General features: G+C 33.1%; 1 long non-coding RNA gene across 1 annotated transcript; it reads right to left on the reverse strand.

Moving 5' to 3' along the window:
• Positions 1-1,734: 1,734 nt before the first annotated feature.
• LOC141430171 (uncharacterized) lies at positions 1,735-7,295 on the reverse strand. Its single transcript, XR_012451619.1, has 2 exons — positions 7,223-7,295; positions 1,735-6,109 (listed from the first exon to the last, which is right to left on the reverse strand). It is a non-coding gene; the product is annotated as an uncharacterized lncRNA (long non-coding RNA).
• Between the last annotated feature and the right edge of the window lie 1,572 nt (positions 7,296-8,867).

Here is an 8,867-nt window from a genome sequence, read left to right on the forward strand (position 1 = left end):
AAAACACCTTTACCAAATTACGACCGAGCTCAATAATTTCACGAGAATCCGTAGAGAAATAGATCCTGTATGTACCTAGAGTCCAAGCTGGAAGGAAGCCTTGTTTCTCTTGTACTTCACGCTTTTTTGTTCAATAATAATTCAGGATATGGAACTTATGTAATTCTTCTAGTTATGAAAGTCAGGTCGTATTGCATGTAGTACCATATCTTTAGTTTTTTTTTTGTATTATTATGCTTTATTTAACTTGCAACGTTGTTCGTATGTATACATAATTATTAAGAGTATTGTCATAATCAGCCTATAGCAGTCCACTGCTGGACAAAGGCCTCCCCCAAAGAGCGCCATTACGCCCTGTAGACGCATCCAACTTCTTCCAGCAGCCTTTCGCAGGTCGTCGCTCCACCTGGCCGGAGGGCGTCATATACTACGTTTGACGAGTATTATAATTAGTAAGTTAGTCGTACCTTACGGTTTCAAAATGTACAACCTATTTTTCGACCATTTCTTAGTTTGTGATTGAGTTAAAATTTTGGCATATTTATGTGAATCCGGTGGCAGTATAATCTGGCAGTGAAATCTTGGTGGTCCGATCAGGATCTTCTCCGCAGAACTCTACGAGTACAACGGTTAATGGCATCAACTTGAAACTTGATACGCAAGTGAAGGTTAAAAGTGTTTAAAAGAAAACTTATTTTATTTCCGGTATAAAACCAAATCAGAACTTCAGAGGTTTCAATAATAAAGCAGTTATCTTCATACGTGCCGTATGTCTAGTACGCATTTTTTTATGCATATCAGAATTTAATATTATGTAAAAAGTACTTGTCTTAGTCCCATGTAATATTTATCTTCTAGGAGAGATGTTATAAGCAACAAGATAAATAATATTAATTCATTTATTTAATCAGGCAACAATGATCTATTATACTGTTATTTATAACCTAGTGGTTTATTTAAATTATGTTGGTATATATATTGGAAAAGTCACATTTTAATTGATGTTCTTTCTTTCAGTAGTAAAAGACTTTCATTAGAATTGATAGAGATATATTTGTTCAAAAAACTTTCAGATCGTTATGTTACCGAGTGTACATAAACTGAGGTAGCGAAGTCGGGGTTTGACAATCACGATGTATAGAATAGATACAATCTATAGGTAGTTCTTGTAGATTGAACACAATGATGTTACCACCGTCAAAAAAGCGTTGTAAGCAATATTTATAGTTGCGTGTACCCACGGTTTCGTCCGTGTAAACAATTGGATATGGCAGTTCAGTGGAAAGAGACTATGGGAGTTTACTGAATAGGAATTACATTATGGTCTTCATATAGGTAGTTCTATGAAGATAAATCAATAAATATGTAAAACTATGTGAATTTACATTATTCTTCATCATTTCAGCACTATGATGTATGTACTTTCAAGTTTATAACCGACTTAAACAAAGAGGTTCTCAGTTTTTAGTTATTTGTTTAACAAACAAAGTTATTTGTTTTTAGTTATACGCTTTTGAGATATTTATACCATATTTTACGGTGGAATAAATAACGCAAAATATTCTTTTGAGATACCACCTTTTGCCTTAAGAGGGAGTTATATCTGTCCCGACCGGGGATCGAACCCAGGACCTCAAGCTCTCAAATTTTGTCGTTAGGTTCTCTAACTAGGCTATCCGATCGTCAAGTCATTTTGATATAAAAACAAACGTAACTGGCAATAAAAGGAGGTAATGATAGTTTTATAGTATTTATTTTAAAGGGGTGGTAACACAGAATACAATACTTTACGATATTTTTATTGGCAAATAAAACACTAGCTATAAAAACATTACAGCCACAAAAATCTTATTCACGTGCGCTTTTTTTTACTACCACAATTTTATTTCAAACGGTGACCTTTATGGTAAAACAGTTTCAGTCGCTGGTACAAAATATCAGAATAAAACAAAACATCATTATCATGTCAGCCGAATGACATCCACTGCAATACACGCCTCCTAAAAGGATCTTCATGATCGGTTTGTACGTTAAGTCAAATAAACGTTTAACATAAATATCCTAGTTTGACATGATAACGCCTAGAAAACAGGCTGCTATCACCTGCAGGGCTACTACGTAACTCGAAGTTCGTGTCGTGCGGTCCCTCTCGCTCTCGTATTAAATAGTATAAGTGTCAGAGGGACCGCACGACACGAACTTCGAGTTTCGAGTTTCGTGGTAGCCCTGCTGCTATGCTATCTAGTGCTATATATGACAAAATTAAAGGTGCCAATTACAGTGGTGTTCCCGGTGTTCTAGTTACAATAGTGAGACAGAAAATAAAAATAAATAAATAACGCGGGTCTGGTCTGGTACATGATTATGTTTCAAGGAAGACAACTATGTATTTATAAAACAAGCATAAAACTTACAATAGTTCATAATACAATAAGATGTATTATTATTATTAATTGTTTATTATTGATGGCCGTCCCACTGCTGAGCCAAAACCTTCCCCCGATAAAATATGATAAAAAATACAGTAAAATAAAATATAAAAATATTAATAACAATATCATAAGCAATAACAATAAAGATAATGTTAACAGTATCAGGCCACAAATAAACATGTATTTAACACTTAAGGTCCAATTTACGACCGTTCGACCCTTAGGGCCACTATCCGTTATTCACCCATCTAATTATTATAAACCATGCAGGAAGCTAAAAACTTGAAACGACAGCATTTAAAGTGTTAGACACTCACTAATAAAAAAGGCAAAAAGTTGTAAGTGCACTTACAGCAGTTTACGATTCAGGATCTCATTACTAGTAAAGACAAGGGCTATTTTCGTTGTTTTAACAATGTAACCCGTTGAATGCGTATCGTTTCAACTTCCGCCTGTAATTCTTTTACCGACTGAATAATTGCCTATAATGATACGTCATTTTTATCTATTCATCTACTTGTCTACGCAGTTCCGCGGCATGGTAGATACGTATCAACATAGACTTTTACGGTGCAATAATTATTGCTATATTACTCCATTATGCTTCATTATTATGTGCTTTTAATGGCTTCTGGGTACCATTCTAATTACGGGACACTTCTTGTTATACGGATATTAGAGAGGTTATGTGTAGCTTTATGATTATTAACTATATTATGTTAAATCTAGAATGTACTCAATTACATTTAATGCTGCGGCATAAAATTTAGTTAATTATTTCATGCATAGTTAATTTCTACATAACTAGCTCATTAGTAATTCAGTATTAAATCCGGTATGGATATAAGGAACTGGTTAAAAGATGTCCTTTATGCATTAAATTAATAGCCTATGCACAACTCACTAGGCAATAAACCTGTTATAAAAATAATGGATAAATGGATAATAAAGGTACGTAAACATACATCTATTTTACCAATATGATTACTGGTGTAAAGTAACAAACAGCTTGTTAATTTTATCCTTTGCCATTTACAATTCATCCATTTTTAATTAATAAATTACACGTATTTTTACCTACTAGCGTTCTAAGTAACAATAATTGCAAAAAAGAACGTCATTTTTCAATAAATGTAAATTTAATATCATTATCTACTTAAGCACTTTGCCTTGACAAGTTCGTGTATGACGCTTGGTAGAACCCTGTCGCAGGGAGCCTCTGCTGCCTCGTCAAGTTTTTTTATTAATACACCAAGTTTTTTATATATACATCTCTGTATTTATGCAGCCATCACCTATGTTTCACAAATAAAACACGACTTTTGACTTTTTTGAATGTGGCAAATGCTGTCTGCGACAGGGTTGGATGGCGTGTCATATATGAGCTTGTCATGGTATAGTAAAAAGTTTCGTACTTTCTCATAATGTTAATTAATATCTATGTGTCAAAACCTAAAGGTAAACATTAACACTACACTTTGGATAAAAGTGTTCCTGGTCAATATAGAAAATATTATAATAATTGGTCCAGTATTTATTTATACATGTAATCAATTTGCGACAAAAAAGCTTTGAGTTTCTTATTAAAATCAAACTAATTCCGTTAACGTTAAGCTAGGAACACAATATTGTATTAAAACGCATAAACAATCAGCTTCACTATGACAAAAACTCGGAAGTGGAACTTACGACAGATGTGCGTGATTTCAAAAAAAACTCGTACACGTATGCTAATGTTGTATTTGCATAATATAATGTTCGCTCTCGATTGTGAAGCAAAAAGCTAACCCTTTTCTAGTTACGACTTTTTCCTTTTTTTACATGTCAAAGAACGACAGCGGTCTATGCATAATTATACTATTTTTTTGCTGTATGTCGCACAGATGTGTGATGATCAGGAAGTAAAAAAAACAGCTTAAGATCGAAAGTGAAGGGTGGAATCGTATGTCCATGGATTTTTTGTATGAAACATTATACTTTACTCAGTATAAATAAAAAAACAGTTATAGACAAACTGAAGAATTAAATTAAATCAGCAGTTGGTAAGGTGAGCCTGACTGAACACTATCAAGTTTTTATTGGATTTTTTTACTCAATTTGTAATCACACTTACTAAGGCGGTACAATTTGAACATTTACGGATGCAATTACAAAATGTATCTAAATATTACTAAAAAACTTTCACAAGCAGCCAGACATAAACCACTATTTCAACCAGACATAAAAATAAAAATAAACATTGCAATTTTTTTACACAATATGATAATATAAATATTACCTGTACAGTTTTTAATATCTGTACCTACGCAAAAAATCTACGCAATGGTAATATATAAATCAAATTAATAATATTACCTTAAACTAGTGTTGTTGCGATAGCATAATCTATCGATAGTATCGTGATACTATCGTGGCCTTGAGAATCATCAATATACTAATACGATCATCATTAATTACTACTATAATATTATAGACCAAGTTCAATAGTATCGCCTAATTTTCACTATCGATACTATCGATAGTATAGCAGAATGTCGATATTTTCGACAGAACTATCGCGCTATCGACTGATTTCTCAACGTCAACTATCGATAGCGAAACAACACTGCCTTAAACCAGCATAAGTTTCCAATTACTCAGCAGTGCCAATTAAACACGAAAAAACTCGCAAAATCTATACTTTTTGTATCAAAAACATCATTTAGATATAATCAAATTGCATTGACGAATCTGAGTGCGTCAATATACCTACTTATGTTAACAATTTCAGCACTTTTTCTATGCTTGACACCATCTGACCTACTTATAGAGTGCATAAACAAAATTATAACTTTTGTCACAACCCTTTTCTACCTGTAAGGTATAACCCTTTATCTAAGACGCCCTTAAATTTTTCATTGTATCTATCCCTTGGGAACTATTCGCATAACAATCGTTTATAATTTATTCAAATTTGACAACAAAAGAACTTGTAATTTAATAATTTATGCTGTAACTGCTTTTGCGATGTTTTGTTGTGCGGTCGGTGAAATCTGAGTTGTAATTTATAATTTTTGAGTTCTTAGGGTTGATGCAAATGGTCTTACAAATATTATAAATTCTGTATCTGAGAGATTTTTAACGCCTTCTGGAAGAAAAGTACTGAAAATGGCAAAATTTATTTAAAGGAAACAGCCCTTTAATTTCTAAAAACAAACAAAACAGCATTAAAAGCTTTTTAGTCTTTTTGGTTTAGTGAAAAGAAAATTAAAGATTTCTTTTAATTGTCTTTCTATAGGTAAAAAAAATTAAAAGCTTTTATTTAACTTGCAATGTCTTGTATATACATATGTATGTGAGGGTCAAATCTTGCAAGTTAAATTTGACCCACTTATAGTGGTCGGATTGTCTTAAAATTTGGCATACTTATGTAAGTAAGTATTAAAAATAAAAATGTTAACAACTTATTTATGATTAAATCTATAGATTTTTTTGGTAGTTTTTTAGTCGGTTCGATCTCCAAATGTATTTTGGAAAATCTTCGAATGCAGTTTTGTTCCTTTTTAAACAATAAAATGGTTTTCAGTCAATTTTGCTATCTTCAGCATTTAAACAACTGTTCTTCCAATTGACGTTAAAACTTTACATCTAGGTTTTTCTAATACAATTTATTTTCATCCTTTGCGAAGTTCCTATACCTGAAACAAAAAAAAACTTGTATAATACTGGACAGAATTTGTTATCATTTTGACAGTTATTACGCGGACCCAGTGTTGATTGGAAGGTTTACACACACCACTGAATTGATTCTCATTTCGCGGATCTCCTCACGATGTTTTCTTTCACCGTAAAGCTCATGGTAAATTTAAAATCTGGACCTCATGATAGTAGTGCCATCTAGCGTGACACAGAAACCCATAATTGTTTCAAAATAGTTATTACAACGATTGCGTTTAAAGAATAATTAAATTTAGGGACTTTGATACCGTCCATATATCTTCAGAAAACTAATCCAATTTTAAATTGCTATTAAATAATTGCACCAACATATACAGAAACCCTGAAAATATTAAGTACCTTCATCTATTTCTTCAGACAGACTTGTAATAAATATTAATCACAATAATTTTATTGCGATTGTTCTAGAATACAAAATTAGAAAGCATTCAGGCAATGAGGAAACTGATCGAGCATCGCATTAATGTAATTAATTAAAACCAGCACTATTATATCTTTATGAAGATACATGCATATTTTATTGACCACCTTACTCAAATGAATCAATTTACTTTATTACATATCTAACTCGTTATCATCATCCCAGCCTATATACGTCCCACTGCTGGGCACAGGCCTCCTCTCAAAGCAAGAGGGGAACTCGTTATATTAAAAAAAATATACAACATCGCAGTCATTGCGATGTTATATTTACAAGTAAAAATAACTAAACCATATTAACTAATAACCGACGTATTTAGGTTAAAACATAAATTTAGGTCTCTCAAATTATCTTCGTAAAAATACAAAAACAAAAACACTATAATAAATTATTTTTCACTGTGTTAAATACCTACCAAACTTCTATCCGAGTAGTTAGGTGTACAGCAACGTCACTAGGTACATTAAAATCTAAGTATCATTAGTTAACATCACCCAGAGTCTAGTGCGAAGGCCGTCGAAAACCACATGATATTATCTTTTTAATGCAACAATACCTATAATGTATTTTGTACCTAATTTTGAGCACAGTGAAACTTTATTCCTAAATAAAAAATATTCTTATTCTTATGTAGATACTCAATAATACTCACATGAAATTTCCCGATTACAATGAGTAAACTAACAAAATGGCGCGTGGCTCGACCGGCAAAAGCTTGGCCGCCATTTTCCCAATGCGCAAACTGATGCGCAGTGGACCGAAAACCCGTACCCCTTTGGACACAATAGTTGCTTCGTGAATTCACCCACGCGTTCGAGATTCAAAAAACTACGCCCGCCATTTCTACCGAATGTCAGAAAGAATAAAGTTGATTTCCATTTGGAGGAGAACGGACATTTTTATTCAAAAAACGCTGAGGAGAAAAGCGCTAGTAACGAATCTATCTTAATTGCGTTTTATTGTTATGAGAATAAGTTTCAGTTTTGCTTGTAGAATGGAGGTATTTTATATGGGAGATTCACAATTTTGTGACGTTAGTGTAAACGAATAAGGTTGAATGTATATTGTGTTGTTCGAGTTAAGAAGTTGCAAATGTGTGCAGATATTTCGTGTAAACACGAGAGGAAACCTTGTTATGATCGCGCTAGTGTGCGTGTTTGATGAAGAAAGGGTAAAATGTTAGAATATCTTTGCTGAATTTTTACCTATGAATGTGACATTGGACGCATGTGTGCGTGATTGTATGTGTATTTTAATAATATTCATTTTTCCATGTCACTGGCTGTCGGTATTCTTGGAATTTGGAAAAGCAAGCCAATTTGATGTTGTTTGAAAATGTGGAATATTACAATAATAAGTGGGTTATAAAGTACATTTGGTTATGCGAGAGTTGAAATAAAGAATTTACTTAGATAGGTTGAGAATGGAAAAAAACAACAGATAGCACAGGTCTATTGTCACAATCCCAATCAATTCAATGTAGTTGTAATTAAGGTAAGACAGAGACAAACTACGGTCTACTTTGATTTCTGACTGCCACACTCAGAAACGTTAACAATAACGGACGCGGATGTGATTGGGATCAACTTTACATAACTCAATTAAAGTACACCAGTCGTTTCATCTGCAGCATCATCAGCTGGAAGACTGGAACGGAAGACTCGACGAGAAAATTAAAAAAACAACAGTATACTAATCACACATAATTAATTAATCTCTGCTAATCTATACCTACATCAATTGACATTGAGAGATTGAGAATGTTTCCAGAATCACCCTAGATGTGTAGAAAAATTTATATGCATATGTTTAAAAACGAACGAATCCGAAATGCGTTGGTGCTTCTGTGTGTGGCAATCGAAATTTAAATCAAACTGTTAGTCTCTTGTACCCTTAACATTGGACATATTTTTTTTAAGTGATTTGATAGCGTGTAAGTGTACTTTAGAACCATAGATTTAGCGATGATAAAATAGTAAGACCATGACCATTAATAAAAAGAAAATGGCGGCGGAGTGCGTAATTGATGGAGCCACGTCAGATGCAAAACTGCGCGCATTTATAGTGAGCTGAAATTCAACGGTTGAGCGTATGGACTGTAGGGATGTAGAACCAGTGTCGATAAAAAAGGTCGATGTATCACTGAGATACAAGACTGGTGGAGACATGAGGAGAACCAAGCTTAGCAACTCAATTACTTAAGGTTTTTGTGACAATTTTCCCATGATATTTATTTATTTAACTTTATATTTGCGTCACTTTCATGATTGGTTAAGTGACCAAATGACCCAATTACA

The sequence above is a fragment of the Choristoneura fumiferana genome, chromosome 8 (assembly GCF_025370935.1).
Source record: "Choristoneura fumiferana chromosome 8, NRCan_CFum_1, whole genome shotgun sequence".
Taxonomy (NCBI): Eukaryota; Metazoa; Arthropoda; class Insecta; order Lepidoptera; family Tortricidae; genus Choristoneura; species Choristoneura fumiferana.